The sequence below is a fragment of the Cygnus atratus genome, chromosome 1 (assembly GCF_013377495.2).
Source record: "Cygnus atratus isolate AKBS03 ecotype Queensland, Australia chromosome 1, CAtr_DNAZoo_HiC_assembly, whole genome shotgun sequence".
Lineage (NCBI taxonomy): Eukaryota > Metazoa > Chordata > Aves > Anseriformes > Anatidae > Cygnus > Cygnus atratus.
The window spans coordinates 28,087,275-28,111,018 of NC_066362.1; the positions used below are offsets into that span (position 1 = coordinate 28,087,275).

Consider the following 23,744-nt stretch of genomic DNA (forward strand, 5'->3'; position numbering starts at 1 on the left):
CAAATACAGTGCCTGACCTCCCCCTGGAGTCTTGTTCAGTCACTTGGAAACCCCTTCCCTCAGAGGTAAGGGATCAGACTGGCATGACCAAACCCCTGGCGTCAGGAAGAAACAAAGTAAACATGAAGTATCCTATATGTAATTATCCTTTCTGCAACTAATTTAAAAAAAAATCATAGGAAAATTATTCTAAATGCATAAGTATGAAATTAGCCAACTTAGGGGCAAGGTTGTTTTTTTGTTTGTTTTTTCCTCCATGTGTGCATATGCATTCTTGGAAATCACAACGAATTGGGGAAAAAAAAAGAAAAAAGAAGTTAAAATACCTATACCTAAAAGTTAAATACCTATTTAAAAATGCAGAAAAACAAAATGTGAAGAGTTTAAGCAATCGTGTATTTAGACAGCCTTTTGTCATAGCATGTTTGTTGTGCAGTGTCAAAGCAAAAAATCAGTTATAATAAGCATAATTATTTTAACAGATTTGAATGAAGCTGTATCTACAATTCAGTGATGTTCAGGACAGACTTTTAAAGCTACTGTATTATATAAAGTAAGACAGAAGCAGTATTTTTAAATTTCAATACAGCATTTTAATATATTTTAATAAATGCCTTTGTGATACAGGATTCTGTATTCCTGAGAAGTAAATAAAATAGTAATGCTGTCAAGCTCACAGAATAACTACATAAGCCATTTTACAAGGCAGATATACTTTTCCCTCTTTTCTATGAGTGTATAAAGCTCTCCTTCAAGCTCTTAGTAAATCTATTGATCTGTGAAACACAGTGCACTCTAGGGAGGCAATTCACTTGACATTATATATCAAATGATGAGATGAATAATGATCATACCATTTGGTAATTAAACATCTTACAAACCTTTTAACTGTCTGAACGTCAGAAAGGTCAAATGAGGTCAAACCTATTTTTCTGTTGTTTTTACTTCTTTTCTTATATTAGCAATAGAAAAGTCATATTTAACAGTAACTATAATACTACGTGGCAAAACCAAACAATTAAACAACATAATTTTCATTCCTGTATTATTACACAGTTTGAATACACAGAACATTTTTTCATCCTACAGTCCTACTATAATCATAATTGTTAAGTTTTCAGAGAAGTAGCCATGCACCAGCATAGTGCAAATAACTAGCAATGTTACTGCATTAAGGGAAATGAACAGCACATAGATCAAATCTAAAACATATCAAAGCACCAAGCAATTCAATTAAAGCTCCCTGATAACTTCCTCTGTAGTTGCTGGAATCTGATTTTTTGCTGGAGGAAGAGTATGGGTCATTTTGGCTGTTTGAAGTCACTCTTGGTGTTTGTCACCTTACACTTTAAACTTTTTATCTATTAATATATAATAATATTCACTGTTTGATACTAGAAACTAGAAACCAAAATATTTAATAAAATAGTTATCTACAACTACAATTTCATTAAAAACTTTATATTTTGCATTTAAAATTGGCAGCTGCAAAGGCAATCAAAAGATGCTGCAAAAACGGTTTTTGCTATAGACTGACAATACTGTGCAAATCACCTGCATGGATGACTGAAAATTTCTCTGCAACTCCTCTGTCAAACATGGGCTTTCTAAAAAGACTTATCTATTCCTGTACGACTTCAGCATAGCCTAATGTATTGTCATGATACAAGACTTTCACTGTCAGATGGAACAAATTCCCCCCACCTTCACCCAAACTATCATCAGCCTTCACTGCCCCAACAGACTTAGATCCTAAATATTAGAACATCTTAGGATTTTGCTTTAGCGATTTTTTACTAGAAAACAGAGAAATCCTTAGTAGGTTGTAAAGACAGCATCCAGTGTCTTTCACAAAAACAAATAGCTATGGTCAACTTCCACAAACACCTGATCACACCACAAAAACAGCCTATATATTGTACTTATCTCTTGCAGAAGACCAAATTGGCCACTCTCAAAAACCATCCTTAGACTATTGAGGCCAGTAGGTTATGTTGCCCCAGGTGTTTCTGCACAGCTAGACCTCACATAGAAAAGAGAGGTTTTTTGGGGTATAACCTGAAAGACAAAGCCAGCTGGAGAATAGAATATTGCTGGGGAAGTCTCGCTTCCATACTGAGGACTGGCTGTTACTATGAGATGTGAGAGAGATGTGGGAGATACCTTCTTAATATCAACTGCCAGTTGCTCATAGTACTTTGTCTTTCTTTGTCTCGAGGCTGGGAACAGAGGTCAAGTTAGTAAAATGAAAAAGAGATAATTAAATCACATTCTCTATCTTCTAGGATCTTTAAAGTATTGGACAGGGTATTCAAGTTCATAACGTAATAACTTCAAAACACTGTCCTATCAAATATATTCAATCAATTCAATATACATATTTCCCAAGCCTAATAAATCAAATAAATTTTAAATACCTTGAACTAAAAATATTTCTGAATTGCAAAATTAAAAGAATATAAATGATAAGACTACAGTAACATTAATACTACCTGACGTCTATCTCTCACATAGTCCAAAAGTACAATATTTAGCAAATCCTCTATTTTCACCGTAGAAAATGAGACAGAGAAAAAACAAATATTCATTTTGCTAAAAGTCCAACATGCACAATTTTAGAGAAAAATATTACTTTGATATAACTAATTGCATTACTCCATTATCTTTTACAATGGAAAGTAAAGAACTGCTGGACTTCCAAAACAGAAGGCCTAGTGTTAGAAAGCAAATAAACAGGTGCTCAGATCAAACTTATTTTAGAACACCTGAACCCTGTATTCCTTCAATTTATGCACATGATTTAAGCATTGACCTGTACAAAGATGTTCTGTGGAGGCTCAAGGGCTTAGACATATGTTCATTTAGCAAACAGCTGTAGCAGTTAAGGATGCTCCTGCCCTCTCCCTCCTTCCCCTGCTGTTTGCTACCTCCCCAATACCAGTGCTGCCTGCTGCCACTCAGGGGTTGGCAAAGGAACCATATGAACCCTCCCAAGCAACTGTTCTTCGAAGCCAAGTAGCACAGCTCAAGCTGATATGGTAAGTGTCTTGGTCTAAGACAATGGATTTTCCACTGCATCAGCTGGGGAGCCTTTGGTGTTACGTTGAAGGAGAGAAAGGAAGAAAACACAGGTTGTGTAGTGGCAATAATGAATTGCTATGGAAGGGCAGAGGTATCTAGAACTGCAGCACCTTTCTATTAAATTAATTATGTGCTTTAGCTATTAAAAGGATTATTGATAAAGATAAGTCTAATACTTCTGTAATAAAAAAAGACTTTACAAATGGGTGTGCTTACCTTCCATATTTCTTCCAACACTACGGCTCAAAAAGGTCAATACAAAATAATTTTGTTAAAAGAGAAACCTTAGCTTATTTTAACATTCAGTTTGGTAATTCAGTTCAGCCGATCAGCCACGTTTGTAAAAATAAAATAAATAATGATGCTCTCATTCATTTGGTCCACATAACCATCAGAGAGAAACTTTTCTGAGGCAAAATCTCCATTTAGAAGTACTGATAGGATGACAATGCAAAGATTACAAAATTCTGAACTTTTTATTAAACAATTAGTAACAATCTAATTTGAGAAAAATAAGATCACACAAAACTAATATAAATGTCTTTGGGTTAAGTAATTTCTATGTGTTAATTCTTTAATAAGTGATGGAAGTAGAGAACTGCATTTGTATTACGTCAAAAAATTATATCTCACAGCAAACAGATAACAAAGTAAAAACTAATGGTAACTGGCCATGTAAAAGACATTTCTTCCTTAAAAGGAAGAAAGCTAAATATTCACCAACCTGATTGTAGTACACCCTGTTCAGATGATAAATACTAGTTTCAAAGTTAGCTGCAAAACATTAAAGACATGAAGTCACATCTTTGTCATATCACAATATCCATCTCCTCTAATTTGATATGTTTAGTTAGCTTGACCAAAATAATACAAAATACTATTAGGCTGTGAATTCAATTCAAGCACAGTAACATCTATGTATATTTCAATAAATGTAAACCAAAATTTAACTCAGTTTCTTCTTCAAGTATACAACAATGAATTGAAATTTTAGTCTGTTTCCCAATAGTGTAGTTACTTATAAAAATACATAATGACCGAAGTATATAGATTCTAGAACTAATTTTTTATTTTGTACGTGCTAATGCACTGACTCCTATACCTTACTCTTGAAAAGACTTTATATATTATTTATATTATAAGCAAGCAGCTATGAATTTGCAGCCTAAGAATATATACCTGGTATTTTCTTCTTCTGCAGAACCTTCGCCAGATCTGTCATAATTCACTGAATTTTCATGCATGTAACGAAATCTATACATGTATGCATGGCTGTAGGACCAGAGCAACCACATGAACCAACATATTACCAAAATATTACCTAGTTTCTACAGATGACTCAACCTCAGGAAAAGAAAAAGAAAACATAAGTTCCTTCAAAAATTAAACTCTGTACATTTGAATCGTGTAAAAAATCTAATGCAGTTTTAAGCATGGTTTTCCCCTTCAAATCACCACTGAAAACCTATCTCAGGTACACCATGACTGACAACAATTATCACTAAATAGCTGTTTTACAGACAGCATTAAAAATTCTGAGGTCCTGTTCCTAAGGGACAGTGATATTTGTCCAGTTCTTAGATGACAATGCCCACATCAAAAAAATTACCTCATTCTTTGCCAGATCCCATAATGCATTTTCCAGAAGAGAAAAGAAATCACTCTCCAAGACAGTTAACAAGCACCACTTACAAATACAAGCCTAAAATAAAATCAGCTTTTTTAGGGAGGTTAACTCTAAAAGCAATCAAATAAACATCTATTTCATTTTGAAGATCCTGAATAGTTTTAGGAATTAGATTTGCTATTATTTCTTCATGTGCAGTTAGTTGTACTGAATGGCTTGCTATATTGCTTGCATTTTTTTTTTCTATTTAAGATGAACATTTTAAATAGCTGATTCACCACATGTACCATAGACTGATTTCAGGATAAGGTAACTTCGAGAGCATCCCAAAAATACAGATATTTTATTTTATTGTGTTTCTGGAAAACACAAGACAACAGTATCACGAAAATCAGTCTTTCAGAATTGCTTCAGATATGGTCAAATAAGAGACAATGCAGAAAAACAGCACAAGTTGTTCTGGGAAATAATGGCAACCACATTTGGTTTCCTTACGTCTTAAAGAAATCCAAAGTAAACTACTGTTGAAGTTGCTACTTCTCTTGATAAAATTTGCTGTTTTTTTTCTATATATATGTAGTGGGTTTACATGGCAAGGTTTTGGTAGCAAGGGGCCATAGGGGTGGATTCTGTGAGAAGGATCTAGAAGCTGCCCCATGTTTGGTAAGGGCCCCACTGCTGACCAGAGCTGAGCCAATAAGTGATGTTGTTTTGTGCCTCTGTGAGAGCATATTTAAGACAGGGAAAAAAAACGCTGTGCCACACAGCAGCTGGGAGAGTGAGAGGAGTGAGGAACAGCCTTGCAGGCACCAAGGTCAGTGAAGAGGGAGGGGGAGAGGTGCTCCAGGCGCCAGAGCAGAAGTCCCCTGCGGCTTGTGGTGAGGACCATGGTGAAGCAGGTTGTCCCCCTGCAGCCCATGGAGTACCACAGTGGAGCAGGGTTCCACCCTGCAGCCCGTGGAGGAGACCACGGTAGAACAGGTGGACCTGCACCGATGGAGACTGCGGCCTGTGGAAGACCCCTGCCAGAGCAGATTCCGGGCCGGATCTGTAGCCCGTGGAGAGGAGACCACGCAGGAGCAGGTGACCTGGCAGGAGCTGCTGCCCGTGGGGGATCCAGGTTGGAGCAGTTCGCTCCTGAGGGATGAACCCCGTGGTATGGACCCATATCTGGAGCAGTTCTTGAAGAGCTAATGCCTGTGGGCAGCCCACACCGGATCAGTTCAGCAAGGACTGCATCCTGCGGGAGGGACCCCACAGCACAGGGGACGAGAGTGACCGAGAAGGAGCGGTGGAGAAGAAGCGCTATAGACTGACCATAACCCCCATTCCTCCGTTCCCCTGCACCGCTTGGGGGGAGGAGGTGGAAGAGGGTGGATGGGAGGGAAGGTGCTTTTGGTTTCTTTCCTTTGTCTCCCACTTCTCTAGCTTGTTAGTAATAGGTAATAAATCTTACTATCTCCCTACGCTGAGTCTGTTTTGCCCGTCACGATAATTACTGTGCGATCTCCTTGTCCTTATCTCAACCCTTGAGCCCTTTTCATCGTATTTTCTCCCCATTCCTCTTTGAGGAGGGGGAGTGAGAGAGCGGTTGTGGTGGAGCTCGGCCGCCCACCCGAGTAAAACCACCACGATATATCAATCTATATTGGAGAGTTTACAGGCAAGACTTGCAGTAATGCTTGATGACTTTCCAATTTAACTAGAAAAACCTGTGACAGATAGGAAAGATGTCCCAACGCAGAAATGAGCAGTGATTCTTTATCTTGGATCAGTCACCAGGGGAAAAAAAAAATGGAAACTCCACATATATAATTAAAATCTATTTAAATTCATGTTCTCTGTTGCCTCCTCCAAAAGACAGCACTTTCTGAGAACTTTATTTCATAGAATGCAGAAGAGGAAAGTGAAAGAACTAAAATGTGGATTAGGAAAGACTCATGATTCCTCCTGTCCCTCCTATAGAAAGTCACAGCTGCTGATGACTCTTTCATCCTGTTACATGTGCGATACGATGAATGAGAAGAGACTACCTTTAGGAGGATGGGAAACCCTATCTTGCTGGCACACCAGCCATTAAATTTTGCTTTTTAAGTGTGGAAATTCAAAGTCTGGGATGCTGTGAGAGCATTATGAGTTTGGCCAGACACATACAATCATCAGCATGGCAACAACAACAAAGAGAAAAGATCTCTCCAGAGCACAGCTGGTGCCAGTGCTCTGGATTATAAACACGACAGAGTAATTTTCCCTTTTAAAAATATGACCGAGACAGGAAAAACTGAGAATATCATTCACATTTTCTTAGATTTATTCACAATCAGATTGGAAATATGATTTTGACTAGCACCATCCCTGTCACTGCTCACATCGGCACAAATAACTGTGTATTCTGGCTACCAGTTAATCTGGAAATCTATCCTTACTATGTTTTTCCAGTCTGTCAACTCACTCCTGAAAGCCATTTTCAAATAGCTCATTCATAATTTATTTCAAAACCAGTATTTGTGAAACCTCACAAGCATCTCATCCTTAAGTACCAACAACAGTCTTTTATAATAAATTTCTTGAACTTAAAAAAATAAAATATAATTGGTCTAACACACACACATACAAACATAGTAATTTTGTTTAAACATAAATAATATATTCTTAAAAAGTGAATATATTTGGTATTGGCAAAATGAATATATTTGGTATCTAAACGACTGTGTTGTCAAGGTAGAAATCCAAGGTAGCTGCAAACATTGTTCATATACTTCTTAATATATTTGATCTTATTTAATCTGGTAACTCTAGGAGAGTTTTAAGTAACTTATTGTATTAAACTATCATTCGAGTGTCTTGCTTTCTTGAAGCGGTCCAAGTCACAATTTGTGTGTACTGCTACTCCTAGTCACACACCCACTAGTGTGACTAAAAAGACCAATACTCATTGCCATCCAGGTAAATGAGTAAGAGGTATATATTATCTGTTGCAGCTTAACTTGCTTATTCTTATGAATGATCTTACTTCTAAAAATAATACGGACATACTACACTGCTCAGCTACAGAAATTCTTTATAAAAGAAAAATGTGAATATTTGAGTCTTGTTGACCATTATTCTAAATAGTTTGGCACAATAGCCTTAGCAGTTCATATCTTTAATGTAATGGATCACACATGCCTTTAGAAATGTCAGGGCTTATTTTAGCAACTTTACATGTAATATTCAAAATTATGTTACTTAGTAATTATTAAAACCTTTAAAAGTAGTAATCTATTTTGCATTATTTCATAATTATTTTCTCAAATAATAAACTCACCCTTAGTTAATCTTTAAGATCTTGCAATGCACTCTAGAAATAGTAACACATTGAGTCTTTTTAAATTAAATTTTAAGGGACTGGTGATCCACATTTTCTTTTCCAACCGGACGCATGGAAGGCTTAGCCTTCTTTGTGGACATAGTTAATGCCAAGCCATTATCCAGCTGATGGATTAACTTGAATGATTCACTGCCATCAAATATTTCACACCTTGGTCATCGACATGATCATGACTAGTCTCTTAAAGGATCAGGAGCAATAAAGAAGACAAAATCAGTATATCCATTGCTCTTAAATCAAATAAAAATAAATTAAAAGTCCACTGTTTGAGAAAAGTAACAATTTAAACAATGGAAATTCCACTGGAAATGTTTATAAGATTTTCAACAATTATAGTTTTGGTAAAAACCATTAAAAGATTAACACTGAGCCAGCAGACACCTCTTCCTGGTATATTGTGCATAAAAAGTATTCCCATCTGCTTCAATGCCTGGGCTTTTTCATGGGCTTAAACCTGTCAAATTATTCCATTTGATTTCAGAGAATTCTCATATGGCAATCTATTTTATTTACTTTATCTTCAATAAAATGGTTCAGTGAGCATTAGCAACTATGAGACACAAGTTTCAATCAGTCCTCTGGCAAAGGCGTCAATCTACATTAGACCTACTGTGCTGTGAGTTGCAGCCAGAAAGCTGGAGTAAGACAGGGCAACAGTGAATGAGTGAGCGAGACCTAATAAAGCAGCAGTGAAGAGAGTGAAAATTCTCCCTAGACACTACCATACACTGCTTATATAATGTGTGTGCCTAGCTCAACACACCAGTAGCTCCTTAATAAAGCTGACAGCTAAAAAGGAGCTTCAGACTCCAACTTTATTTTACATGACAACTACAGTAATGGTTCTCTGTTCTCAAGCAGGCCACATTTAGAAACATGTATCCAGTTCAGTTAAAAATTAAGAGTTCTCACCTCTCTTATTCATGTCACACAGAAAAAAAGAGGCATAAAATTATTAAGATGCACACTACCTCTCTCTCATGTCATACAATTACTTGAAAAAACATCAGATTTCAACTAGCTTTTCCTTAAAAAATTCCATGATAGAAACCACAAAATAATCAGCGTATTTGAGCAACAGCTCATTTCTGAAGATGATATCATTAAGGACTAATTCCAAGAAATGTGGGGCATCACTCCTAGATGCTGTGAAAATATCTCCCAAAGCTCAAACTTTGTAATAAGTGATGCAAGTTCATATTTGATATGGGCTGTAAAAAGCAGATTATTGTAATAGTGCTCTTCCCAGCAAATCAGACCATTAAGACTGTACTTAATGTTCAGCTGAATTGAAAAGCTGGCCAGTTTAAATCCATAGTTTGGTATTTTGTATAATCATAGCAAAAATTTACTACCTCCTAGTTCCAGGACACAAATTCAATTTCATCAACGTAAACTACTTTTTGACAGAAGTTACCTTCATTTTCATTGCATTCAGGCTCCCCCGCATCAGTAATTTACAGCTATTCACAATCACCCCTCAAAGATCACTCAATATTCTACAATAAAGTGTATCTGTTCTAATACAATTCCTTAAAAAAGTAAAATACTGTTTATGCTTCAGAGTCTTCCTGGTGGAAACTGGACTGAAGATAAAGCCATTCAGCCCCCATCCAGTCACTTTTGGGAAAGCAGATGTTGTATTTTCCTGTCAGCTGTATATCCTCCTCCACCTATGCCAGTATCAAAACTTACTTGCCTTCTGACTGGATGTGTGGAAGGCTTAGCCTTCTTCATGGACATAGCTAATGCCAATCCATTATTCAGCTAATGGAATGACTTGTATGATTTACTGGTATCTAATGTTTCACACCTTGGTCATCGACATGATCACCAGCAATGCGTCCTCCCATGGCTCTTAAGAGTTCAAGTTCAGCTGCAAGATAACTATGAGTTATCTTTGTACTAATCTTACAATATTTTAATGCAAAATTATATTTTTGCCCTATGCAAAATAACCATTTAGAGAGAGACTGGATATTTGGTAGATAAACAACGTACATACATATACTGTAAGTGTACACAAGTCATGCTGTTTCAAATCTTATAGTATGAGAAAAAGCCAAGAATAAGCACATCTCCTTTTCCACAAATTGCCAAAACAGGACAGTAAAGCTAGATCAATTTAATAATAATTAATTATATAACTACAATTCAGTTCACTAACACAGAAAATACAGTAAATATTCCCATTTAGAAAACTACCTTAGCTTTTTTGTCAAAACCTAATTTAGTCTGAAAATCCAGAAGTAACTGGATTGCTAATAGTCCCCAAAAGTCCCCATTTAAGTCATCAGTCTAAAAATAGAACATTTTTTCATGGCTTCTGCATTTCTCCAATATGGATTTTTGTCTTGATTTCAGTTTTTCCAACTCTAACTGAGTTTTCTCAAACTTCTTCCTAAACTAAGTCGTTTAACGAAAGGTAGAATAGAAAGCATACAGAAATCTTCTCGATGCTAATTAAAAAATTACTCATGAATGCAATTTTATTTTTATATATTTTTATCATTACTTTTACAACTGAATCCTAGTTTTCAGTCAGTGGAAAGACACTATGTCCTGCCATAAAACAAAAAAAAAAATATCAACCCTATACGACATACTGAAGAACTAGCATTTAGAATTTACTACTATTTCCTCATGGACTACAAACACATTCCCTCTCCACTTTCACATATTGAAAGAAATAGAGACCAGTGCTAAAAAGGCCAAAAAAGATTTTGGCTTTCTTCACAAAAAGCATTTTTATAGATTGTATTTAACTTCAAGTTATGGAAAAAAAATAATGGAGGAAACAGAATAACTGCTACTTTCCTTCATGTGCCTTAAGTTCCAGACATATTGGAATTCAATAAAATGATACTGCCAAACTATTATAGATGCACAAGTCAGTGTTACTGCATTTCTGACATTATTTGGTACAGAACACAGTAAATTTCCAGAAAAACATTCTTAAAAAAAAAAAAAAAAGCTCGTTGGCTCAATAGATTTCAATTACTACACTTTAATAAAATAACTATGCTTCTACCAAACCAAACTGTTTTCCAAAATACTACTACTTCATAGACACTGTCTATGAAGAATCTAGTATTACTAAGGACAAGTTACACCTCTCAGACATATATGTATAAATACATGATAGGAATCCAATCATACTTCCACTGCTAGCTAGAAAGCAAAGAATCTGACCTTTTTCACTGGTTTCTCCTCTGGGTAATGTAAGAAAAAAAAAACACTGTTTTGTAAATACATTGCTACATATTAACATATAACCATACACAAATTTCTATGTGATACCAGCATTGTCTACAGTTTCTCTGTACAGTGCTGTATATATCCTTTGATTTACAACACTGCTAAAGTTAATATTGTATCTGTTTTCCTCTTTTTTTTTTTTTGTTTTTTTGTAGTAGTAGTAGTTCCACCAGAGTCATGCTGTACCCTTCAGGACTGTGCCTTAAGTCCTTGGAAGAAGGTGAAATTAAATTGGAAGAAAGGAATTTTCCTTTCTTATTACCCAATGGGTAAAGAGAGCCACAGTGAAACACATATCAGGACTCTCTTGTTTGGTAGCACTTTGAAGTAGGTTAAGCAGGTCTGTGCTTCCTGCCAGATGGTGAAACTTTAGAGAACTTGTTATAAACATAGTTTCAGCACTAATTACTCTCACCATCATTAACTGCTCCTGGAACTATTTCTTTTTCTTACCTTCCAAGTCATCAGTCCATGAAGATGGCAATATTAATAATAAGGAGAATATAGGTGGTTTTGAATATTTCATAATGCCTTAGCAGTTGCCACACAGGGCACACAGGGAAATGATATGTCTTTACTACAGAAATAGTGGTGTACATAGAAGCAATTGAGCTTGCTTGCTACTAGGGTGAGTTAGTTTTTTGTACGTTGTTGAAACCTGCATCTAGAAGATTCAGTACCTGGCACCTGTTGAACAAATTTTGAAACTTATACATGACAATATTGCCTAAAATTTTGAATTTGAAAAATGATGGAAATATTCTCAAGGTATTTTCTACTCCTGTAGCAATAGCAAAATGTGAAAAATTACAACACCTACCATGTACATTAATCCTTTGTTGCAATAGCATGTGTGAAAAATCTGAAATAGATGCCAGTGTCTTCCTAAGCTCTTATCTTACACTAATCATTGGAGCAAGCAAAGTATTAAGTATTAATAGTACTAATAATAGTATTAATATTATTATTAAGTGCAGGCGTGCCAAGTCCCAGGGTAGTACTATGTCCACAAACAGTGATTCTTTACAGGCAGGTTCAGATAGTTAACAAACACCACAGTTCAGACAAGATTTGAAATCATGGTCTTTAACATCATGGAATATTCCTGGTTCCCAATGGAACACGGGTAATTCCTGTTTCAGCAAACTAGGAATATACGAACACAGGGATTCATTACTAATCTTACCTTGTCTTTTAAGTGTTAAATTATTGTTAGAAAAATATGCAAATATAATCTAATAGAATTTTCTGAACAAATTATCATAATCTTAATGCAGCTGGTGTAACAAAACTGTACAGTGAGCCTTAACTCTAGTCACTGAAGACGCAAGAGTGACTTAAAGAGCAAAACTATAGCTGTGATCACTGTTATTTTCTTCCTACTAACTGTACTGAATTCCTTTTAAAGCAGAAGCCAACCACGAAATTCCAGAAGTGTTACTGCAGAAAGACTCAGAGTAAATGCAATAGAGACTACATCCAATACAATATCTTTTATACCATACCTTTGTTCTTGATTCTTAAAGAATAATCTTGCTATTTTCCCTTTCTTCTTTCTATGTAGAAATACATATGGTATTGTTTTCCTAACTTAAAAAAGTGGAATACTCCTGTAGGGTGGAGCTAAAATCTGACTTGTTATACTGAAGTTTTTTTCACTGCACTTCACCTCCTCCAAGGTTCCAGAGACCTTGGTGAGACAACATTTTCACTTGCTTTTCTGTGTCAGGCCCCAAAAACCAGGGAAAGCCTACATGGCTTCAATATTCTCTGTTATTAGTCAGAACACAAGTAGTCATATAGCTCAGTGAATCGGAGGAAGGAGAGATCAGCTATTTGAATATGGACTGATAAGCAAGAACAGCAATTCCTGGACAAAACAAAGTTGCAGAAGATAACGCTCAAATGATTTGCAATGTTTCATGTGTACTCACCTCCTTCTTCTGAACCTCAAGAAGACCTTAAACTTCAACCTTGAACTGGAGTGATGTCCAAAATCAATTCCAGTATCACCATCCTGAAAAGACGGAGAGGAATATTTACAGCTATTTAGATATCATTCAACAAAAGCAAAACAGGAAAGATCTTATCACATCCCCTAATTAGTTCCACTGTGCATCAGCTGATTCGTAAGTATTCTGAAAGAAAAAAATGAGCTATAATTTTCAATTTTTCTATTTTGACATAAATATTTTGGGTAAAAGACCGAGCGAGTTTAAAGAGAAAGATTCTCTTAACAAGTAGTCAGCTTAAAGAGTACCTTCACTATTCCACAAAGAAATATAATTGTTCATTGAGTCTCTGCCTTGCAGTAGAGGGACAGATAAGGCGTCACTCAAAGTCTAGTCTTATTTTTTTAATTCTATTTTTATTATTCACGCATCTGAAGACAAGCAAGTAGGAAGCTTCCCTGAAGTAGTTTGTTCTTGACAAAAAATTGCACATAGTATCAACCACCAATAAGTTCAGTCATGTGAAGGAAGGTACAGAAGCTGGGAGACAGCACAGCAATGAAATTTAAATCTGTATGTATTTTAGGGAGGCTGAAAGGACAAAAAGAAAAGAACAGCTTGAATGCTGAGATTATAAGATTGCATTAAAGGGAGAGGGTTGGACAAGGCAAAAGAAATAAAGACCATGCAGGTCTGTAGAAAGTTTCTTGACATTGCATCTATGCTACCAAATTAAGCAATGTCTGAGCACATTTCTGTTTTCTGAAATCATATGGCACAGACCAGCCTATATCTACGCTAGAATACTGACATACCCTCCAAAAATACAGGGCCGGCATTCAAGCTAAAGGAAATGGCCAAATGAATGTCTGAAAAATTTCATAGCATCATAGAATGGCTTGGGTTGGAAGGAATCTTAAAGATCACCTAGCTCCACCACCCCCTGCCATAGGCAAAGATGCCACCCACAAGATCAGGTTGCCCAGGGCCCCATCCAACCTGGTCTTGAACAGCTCCAGGGATGGAGCATCCACAACTTCTCTGGGCAATCTGTTCCAGGGCCTCACCATCCTCTGGGTAAAGAATTTCCTCCTAACATCTAATCAAAATCTCCCCTCTTTGAGTTTAAACCCATTCTCCCTTGTCCTATCACTATCTGCCCATGTAAGAAGTCACTCTTCTTCCTTTTCATAGGCCCCCTTTACCAAAAGGCTGCAATGAGGTCTCCACGGAGCCTTCTCCAAGCTGACCATCCCCAGTTCTCTCTGCCTTTCTTCACAGAAGAGGTTCTCCAGCCCCCTGATCATCTTTGTAGCCCTCCTCTGGACTCACTCTAACAGCTCCTTCTCCATATCCTTCTTGTGCTGGGGGTCCCAGACCTGGATGCAGTACTCCAAGTGGGGCATCAGAAGGGCAGAGTAGAGTGGGACAATCACCTCTCTTGACCTGCTGGCCATGCCTCTGTTGATGCAGCCCAGGACATAGTTGGCCTTCTGGGCTGCAAGCACACATTGCTGGATCATGTCAAGCTTTTCATTCATCAGAACTCCAAGTCCTTCTCTGCAGGGCTGCTCTCAATGAGTTCTCCCAGTCTGTACTCGTGCCTGGGATTGCCCTGGCCCAGGTGCAGCACCTTGCACTTGGACTTCTTGAACCTCATTAGGTTCACGTGGGCCCACTTCTCAAGCTTGTCCAGGTCCCTTTGGATGGCATCCCTTCCTTCTGTATTGACTGCACCACTCTGCTTGGTATTGTCTATGAACTTGATGAGGGTGCATTCAATTCCACTTTCTATATCATTGATAAAGATACTAAACAGTACTGGTCCCAAGATGGACGCCTGAGGGACACCACTCGCCATCAGCCCTCACCTGGACATAGAGATGTTGACCACAATTCTCTGGATGTGGCCATCCAGCCAATTCCTCATCCACTGAATAGTCCACCCTTCAAATACATATCTCCAATCTAGAGATAAGGACATCATGTGGGACCATGTCGAAGGCCTTACAGAAATCCAGGTAGATGACATTGGTCAGTCTTCCCTTGTCAAAATTTCTGGAACACTGCTAGTTTGCAAAGAGTAAAAATGTGGCAGGGGCCTGGAAATATTTCCAATCATGGCTTAATTTACTAATATAGACATAGCCTTAGCACCTGAAACTCTGCAACTTCTGAAGTAGCCTCTCAACTGTGCCTCTTGGCAATTCTCCCTTGCTGACAAGGTCAGACAGAAGCAGACTAAAGAGTAAAATGAATATAGAATTTTATAAAGAGAAAACTGCTTTCCCACAGTTAAAAAAAAAAAAAATCTGTGTTCCAACTGGCATTATTAATACACACTTTGTTACAAGATGTTTGGACATTTAAAAGAGTTCCAGTTCTAACTTCTTCCTTTGTTTGTAGAGCATAACAAAACCTGCTGGGAAGGTCGAAGTTCCTAGAAAACTGAAAGCTAGCTGGCAGCCTCTGTAGTAGAGCAAGTGAAGAAGGAAGAGCAGAGAACGACAGGCTGGAGGAATAAACACTACGTGAAACCTCTGCACAGCAGGACAGCACTGGGAAATGAGAACGAAATCTTATGAGCTCTTAATACAAAGAGAAAAAAGAAGAAAATGTTAAAAACAGGTAAGAATCCTAAGGCAAATAGGAGGAGGTGAAGATGGGTGGCAATTCTTAAAAGTTGCTGGAAAGTAAAATATGTGTCAATGAAACTTTGTGTGGTGGTCATGTAGTTATCCTACATCCAAAATGGCAATGCCCAACCAATTGAAAGAAGCATTCACCTTGCTCTCCTGTTTTCTATTAAAACATTGTATATGTAGCTATGCCTCTGAATTTTCTTCTGCACTTGAAGTCTAGACAGAAATACAAATTATGCTTACTTCTCCAACAATATGTGTTGTCTGTTGATAGATGTTAGTATGTGGGCCTTGAACATCAGTATCTGTATTCTTTTTTTCCCTGTATTCCTTTACTCCAAAAATGTTTCAGATAATCAGATTTCTCAGTTTGGATCCTATTAAACATCACATTTTGCTTCATCCCAGAAAGAAAGCCAATACATGATAGTTATATGAAATCTTACATCAAAGCATGACCTATTTTGGTGAGATACAGACTTCTTGTAAGAAATTTTTGATAACATTTTATCATAATTATTCACTTAGAAATAAGTCTTAATTTGAAAATAACCACACTGGCTAGTCTCAATCATTAATATTTTATCTTTGTTCTTTTTGAATTATCAGGATTTCTAGAATTTTCAAAAATCAACAAAGAATATTCACAGTAGGAAGGCATGCATATAGTACATGTGACATATGTGCATCAGATAGATGGCAAGCCTTACTTACGAACTTTCTTTTTACCAGTATAAATCTTCACCTTTAGAAATGTATCATTTGACCTACACTTCATTTACATTACATTCCAGTGCAATTTACCTGATGAAGACAGCAGTCTCTTAAAACAATATTACTCCTGTTACAAACACTGATTAGTTTTCATTTTTGTTTGCAACCTAAAATATGGACCTGGATCATTCCAGTTATTTCAGGTTAGCAACAGAATATCTCTACCCTCCCTCCAACTAGGCCAGCATGTTCCATCCCTTTGACCACTGTTGAAGTAGACTACCATCTACTCCCACAGGAACACTTTCATCAAGTAAACAGCAGAATACAGTTGAACTGAAAGTCACCTGCATACCACCTGTCTTTGGCTTCTCATTCAAGTCCCTGAACTTTGAGTCAAACAAGGAAATACCACAAAGTTCTGTAATACCTGAGAAAGGAAAAGTGCATGGGTCAACAACTGAATAAATCTGATATGTAGATGTTCATTAGAAATATATACTTAGAACTCTACTCAAATTCTTCTCAAAATGATAAAATGTGCAACAATTATGATCATCCATCTACTATAGAAGCTTTACAGGTGATAGTTCCTTGTTCACACACAGACACTGTTATACAGGTTGTATAGCATTTTGTCACAAGATATGCTGATGATATATGATATCCTGCACTAGATTTTTTACATTGTTCATTACGAGTACAACTAACAGGATTTGGCTCTTATTTATATGAATCGTCACAGTTGTTTCAGAAATCACTAAAACATAACAAAATAATTCAAAATGAAATCCAAATTCATCTCTTGATGAAGATATTCCTTTGAAACTTAAGTAAGCAAATACAATGCCCACATGTTGTAAACAATTCCCTTTAACTCATTCATTTAATTACTGCATTCATCTCTTAGCTCATTTTACATTTAGATCATAAATTATTAGGATAAGCTTACCTGTTACATATTTGAACAGTCTCTACAACAACTTTTATTTATTTATTTTTTTAGATTACATGCTCATGTTCATTATCCTGGCTTGTCAGTGGCCTTTGGTACCTTTTGAAAATTTAAGTAACTCCACAGAAGTACACTAAAGCTCTTAAGCAGTTCTATTTGTTAGATAGCAGCCATTCTGAGATGTCTCTATTTCATGTCAGGCCTGCCCATGCACATTTTTTCTATAAAAAATGTTTCAAATTGTGCATTACTATTCTATGTGGGTAATTGTATAAAATATTTCAACTCAACAAAGCATTCAGGAGTATTCTAGAACATGGCTGAAGGTCACATATATTAGATATATTTAGATATGCTTGCTGTTTTATAGTAATACAAATAAGGCTAAAGACACAGCTGGTTTCAAGGAAACAAGAATTACTTGTTAGAGACACTGACTATTATTTTAATACCATATATGTTCACTGGTATTCATACCTTCCACCTTTCAAACACATAGCCCTCCGGTGCAATTAAAAACAAAAGAACTCCTAATTTGTAATAGGACTTTGGAGCAAGTCTTAATTTGCATTATGTCAATTGGACATCCTGAATTTTATTTGAAAATACATCATTAACATATGTATATATTTTAGAAGTATAAAATAAAAATGTTTAAAGTTACTTAATAATCAGACTATATATATATATTTATATTTAAACTACTTCAAGACATTAGTTTACACTTTAAAAAAATACATTTTTAAAGAGTGTTATGTAGATCACAGCACTGCAAATAGAAAAAAAAAAAAAAAAGAAGTACTGCTTTTCTTCCTGAATCTAAGTATTGAGTTGGACAGGTTCCATGACTGGGAAACACTCAGAAGCTCGTAACTAGATGAGCACTACTGGATGCCATTATAATTAACAAGAACATGCAAAATAAATTAATAGTTATGTTTTATAATCATTCCAAAGTTAAATGAGCCTACAAAAAGACCTTCATACTACTGTGATCTCATTAGTTAATTTTTACATGCCACTCTACATTAATACTTAGACAAATGAAGGCTAGATTTTGTTATCATTGGGTCCAAACAGAAGCACTGTGGTTGTGGAAGCAAACAATCATTTTTTTACCTGGCACAGAGAAAATAATTAATTCCTGAACACTTCTCCTTGAGTTGTTAACCTCCTGCAACTTTCTCTTTTCCAAAATTTTAAACAAAAGCTATGTACTTACAGAATTTTACATTATACTCCATACCACTAAAATTAATCTTGAATTTTCAAAAATGGAATTCCCTAATCAAAATATCTGTACTCAATTAATCACAACATCACGCAACACTGCAAAGAAATTGGTCAAGAAAAAATAATAAAAATTACACAAAACCATTAAAAATTTAGTATTTAATGCTTTGGGAATTGCGTAGTGACAGAAAAAAGGGAAAAAAAATTATGACATGGACCAAATATATTGCGTACTTCTGAAATGTCCCAGTCACTCTCTAAATGATGTACAGGTTATACGTAAAAGCTCATTTGGGTGTGGAGGGCTGGGAGGGGCTCAGTTGTTTTCTCCATTCATATCTTACTTATACTAAAAATTAATAGGACATTGATTACTTATTAAGACACAATGGAGAAAATGGAGACAGTACGAATAAACAGAAAGCCTGGAGCAAAGTCTCCTCTTCCCAAACCTTCACAGCAACATTGTCTGAATAGCTGGGTATACAGACTAAACCACCCCTGAGGCAGGTCTAACTTGCTTGACTTGTACTTACATGATAGATAACCCATGTTGACACTAATCTTTTAAGTATGCACGAGCCAATATCATATTCATGGAGATTTCTAAACTATTTATCCAACATGCGCAGATACTATGCCTTACTTTATCTTCAGGCATGTCTGTCTTCCTTCTGAAAACATATAATTTACTGTAAGACAGCTCAAAGAAGATCCACTTCCCACTTGTTGTTGAATTTTCTTATGCCTCTTATATTAAACTGCAGCAGCGTACAGTAATTGGGGGAGAAGAACATTAACAAAAACAAAAGCAAATAACTAGTCCAAAAGCATTTGAACTACAATACTAGTTTACTTATACCACAAACACAATGACACTGCAATTTTGTTTATCATTTATAGGATTCCGACTTTTCTGTTTCTCCCATTTTTCCATATGACATGATCAGAAGGGATTCAGGAACACTATCAGACGAGAATGTAAAAGCAACAACTTTAGAAAATATTATAAAAGAACACTGATGGTAAACATCATAGGTTTTCTTATGTATTTAATTTGTTCTTGTAGAGAGATGTGTGTACAGATTTACAAATTAGCAAAACATAAAGTCAAAGAGCACCTTACCCTTCTGCCATGATGCATGCACCATTATCACAGACTCATTCACTAACACTAGGAGTGACCCAGGAGGTTGTAGTGTCCAAAGTCTTGCTTAAAAAATTGTCTGAATTTAGAGTTGGTCACTTAGGACATCAGCCAGACACATCTTCAAAACTTTCAGAAAAAGAGATTTTGCAACCTGATTTCTCTAGGAAACCTGTTCTGCTACATAACTGTCATTTTAGTGAAAATATTTTCCCTTACATTGAGTCAAAGCCTCCAGAAAGAACATCTCCACTCATTCCAACTCTTTTCTGTAGGGAAAGTCCCCTCCTCTTCTCTGCCTTTCTCTTCTGCAGAGCTTGCATCACTGAGCTCCCATCATTCAATTTGTCCTGCCACTTAGCAGTTATTCTAATGATGCTCTGCATGTGGAGCTTCTAGCCCCTGTTTATTCTCCATTCCCAAAAATCCCACCTAAACAAATATATTAAAAACTCATTAAAAAAAAAAAAAACTTTATCTCCACTCCCAAGAAATGCAGATGGAAACCCACCTAATCAACCAAATACACAAAAAAATCCATATATTGCAAGAAGACAGCTCCTGACCACCCCCTTACTCCCCACCAAACTGCTAAAAACCAGAAGGAAAACAGGAAAAAAATAAATAAAAATAAACCAAACAAACTATGAAAAATGGAAGAGAAAATAACAAATACAGAAAGGGTATAAGATAACTTATACAATTACAAATTCCTGCCAAAAATGCCACCATGAAAATACAGATAACCATTCCACTAATTGCAAACAGCTCCATCAGCTGACCGTTAGCAGCATTTGCTAAGTAAATGTTTCTCAGTTTGGCTGAACAGTGGGTTATTCCCTCATCAACATGGGGCTTCCATGGCCTTACCACGCGTTCAGTTTGGGCACCTCCAGGACTGCCTATACTGCTTCTGAGGTTGGTTCAATACTGATCCAAACACCGAGGTCAGCTGCAGATAATCATTGCAAAATATGTCTGTGACATAATCAGATCCGTGCAGAGGTCCTTACCCTAACACCAACATCGGGTACGGCTTCATTTGTTGTGTCTTTTGGAAAGAGGAGACTGCTATGTCATTGATGGTGTATTCCTTCTCACAGCCCGTGATGAGAGTAACAGGCCTCTCTAGAGGACGCTGCTCTCACTTCTCTCAGTCATCCACTCCTCACTTCCCTACTTAGAGCCACACCAAACTGCAGAGAGAGAACTTGTACATACAGACCAGCCCTCCCCACAGAAGCAAATGCCTAATCCAGTCTTCAGCTATCCTGTATTTTCATACAGACCGCTTTAGAGAGTTAGACCAGATGACCTCCAGAGGTCCCTTTCAACTTCAACTACTCTGTGATTCTGTGATTCAGGTTCATCTCAGACACAGAGTCAGCTCATAAAAATATACAGATTTTGTACAAAAATAAGAGAACAACTGCTCTTGATTATCACATCCATCTGGAATTTGACAGTCTATTCATGTTAAACAACCAACACCTATTCCTTCAACTATAGCCAAAAGAGATGACATCAAGAAAGACAAAGAACATAAATATAACCCATATTCTGAACTAATCCCTAAAGAAACCTAAGAAACAGAGCACCTTCATAACACTGAAATGTCCCTACAAGTATGGTAGATAAAAATTAAGGCTGTTAGATATTTCTATCTGTCTTGTAAGAGTAAACCTCACATTGGGCTATGACCCAAAGTAAATTTCTAGCCACAGTCAATAAGTGCTTTGATGCAGATTGGAATTTATGTCCTTGACGGGGCAACAAAAGGAAAAAAAAATCAAAAAATCTACCACTATTTCAAAGAGGGTCACTGAATAAAAATGAGTACGCTTGTTAAAAGGAAGAAAAAAGACAGCTACAAGAGTCACATCTTCACAGATGGCACAGAGACTGATTAAAGACACCTTTTGCAAGCTCAGAAGAAATGCATGCAACCTATCAAAGAAGACTAAGGAAGTCCAGAGAAGAGAGCTGACTTGAACAAACAGGATAAAGGAGGCTATTAGGAAAAAAATATATATATTAGAAAAGAAAGAAGGATGCTATTCTTCTAAAAACTTCAAGTTGTGTCCAAGTGAGGAAAAGAAAAAGAATGTTAGTGTCTGGCAGGCTTAAATGTAAATACACATTAAGGTGTCAGAAAGCCACAGGGGCTGGCAGCTGCTTGTGGACTGAGGTCCAGGAGAGGTGGGGGCTGTCTACCGGGTGGGCAGGGCAGGATCTGGCCATCCCTGGACATGGAGCAGGGCAGGCCTGGGGGCAGCCAGATTTAACCCCAGCCCAGAGCATCAGGAGACTCCACAGGGACAGGCCAGGGTTAGGGGTCAGGATCAGGCCCAGTGAGGGGCCTGCCACACACAACCACCTGGGAGTCCCTGCCCATGGCTGGCATGTGTGTGGAAGGGGCCATACACACACACACACACAAGGTTGCTTTTCCATCTGCTGATCGGAGAAGTTACTAGGCCAAACTCCCTTCTTACAGAGATACAGGAGATGTTCTGTCTTAAATTGAAATGCCGTTAGAGAAGACTAGAGCAACAAGACAAACTGAGCTCTAAGAAATTGTTTCACTGGGGTTTATGCCATCAACAGCTCTAAAAGAACATGAGTATGAAATAACTGAACTTATAATAGCTGACAAATGGCATGAAAGACAATTGACGGTGAATATGAAATCAATCAAAAAAAAAATCTAGAGGAGATCCAAAAAACTACAGATCAGTACACATGAAGTTCACACCAGGGAACTCAGGAGAGACTACAACAAAGAATATGTTCATGTCAATATATATGGGGAAGAGTCAACATTCCAGTATGAAAAGGAAAACCATGTCTCAAATGATCACAGCTTTTTAGAGAAGTCCCTCAAAAACAAGGAAGTGAGATCAAATTGTAAGCCATATATTTCCAAAAATCATTTTATAAGCTCTCTTACCCAAAGGCTCTAAAAAAAATGCATGGAAAAAAAAAAGGGGCAGGGGGGAGGTCTTGCACTGCTTAAAATGATTAAAAGAATGGATATTAATATGAAGAATAAATGACAGTTTGCAGTGTGTCACAGAAGGAGATGAGCAATGGAGACCCAAGGCACCTATCTGTAAGAAGACTAATGATATTCAGCATATTCAAAAATTACCTAGAAAGTGGAGTGAGCCATGATGTGACATTGTCTAACACTAAACCAAAGGCAGTGAAGATGAGGACAGACTGGGAATAACCGCAGAAAGAAAATATATTACTGAATGTGAAGTGATAAATAGGAGGCAATATCTAATAAGACGAAATGTACAATTACTTGACTGTGGGAACGACAAACTTCCAGCCAGGTCCAAACTTGTGTGGGATCTGCTGCTCCATCTGGGTCCGTATAAGTTTATGGGATTTGATGTGATTCATCCCAGGGTACTCAGAGAGCTGGTTGATGTCATTGCAAGACCTCTCTCTATTATTTTTCAACAGTCTTTGGAATCTGGACAGGTCCCAGTTGACTGGAAGCTGGCAAATGTTGTCCCAATTTTCAAGAAGGGTAAGAAAGAGGACCCTGGTAATTACAAGCCTATCAGTCTCTCTACAGTGCCTGGAAAAAATATGGAGAAGATTATTCCGGGAAATTTTGAAAAACACCTTGAAAGACAACACAGTCATTGGTCACAGCCAACATGGGGTCACAAGGGGAAAGTCCTCTTTAACGTACTTAATTTCCCTTTATGACAAGGTTACCCGGCCAGCTGACCAAGGGAAGCTATCTTC

The 23,744-nt window shown here is 37.0% G+C and overlaps 1 protein-coding gene across 2 annotated transcripts in view; it reads right to left on the reverse strand.

The window, feature by feature from the left end:
• Window positions 1-23,744, reverse strand: part of FOXP2 (forkhead box P2) — a 436,542-nt gene that overhangs the window by 288,592 nt on the left and 124,206 nt on the right. The window contains exons 1-2 of one of the 2 annotated variants that reach the window (XM_050716108.1): window positions 16,992-17,074; window positions 13,271-13,353 (exon numbers count right to left, since the gene is read on the reverse strand). The gene's annotated coding sequence lies outside the window, so the exon portion shown is untranslated. Of the gene's footprint in view, window positions 1-13,270; window positions 13,354-16,991; window positions 17,075-23,744 lie in introns of those variants that run through there. The other variant, XM_050716107.1, reaches the window with a different exon arrangement.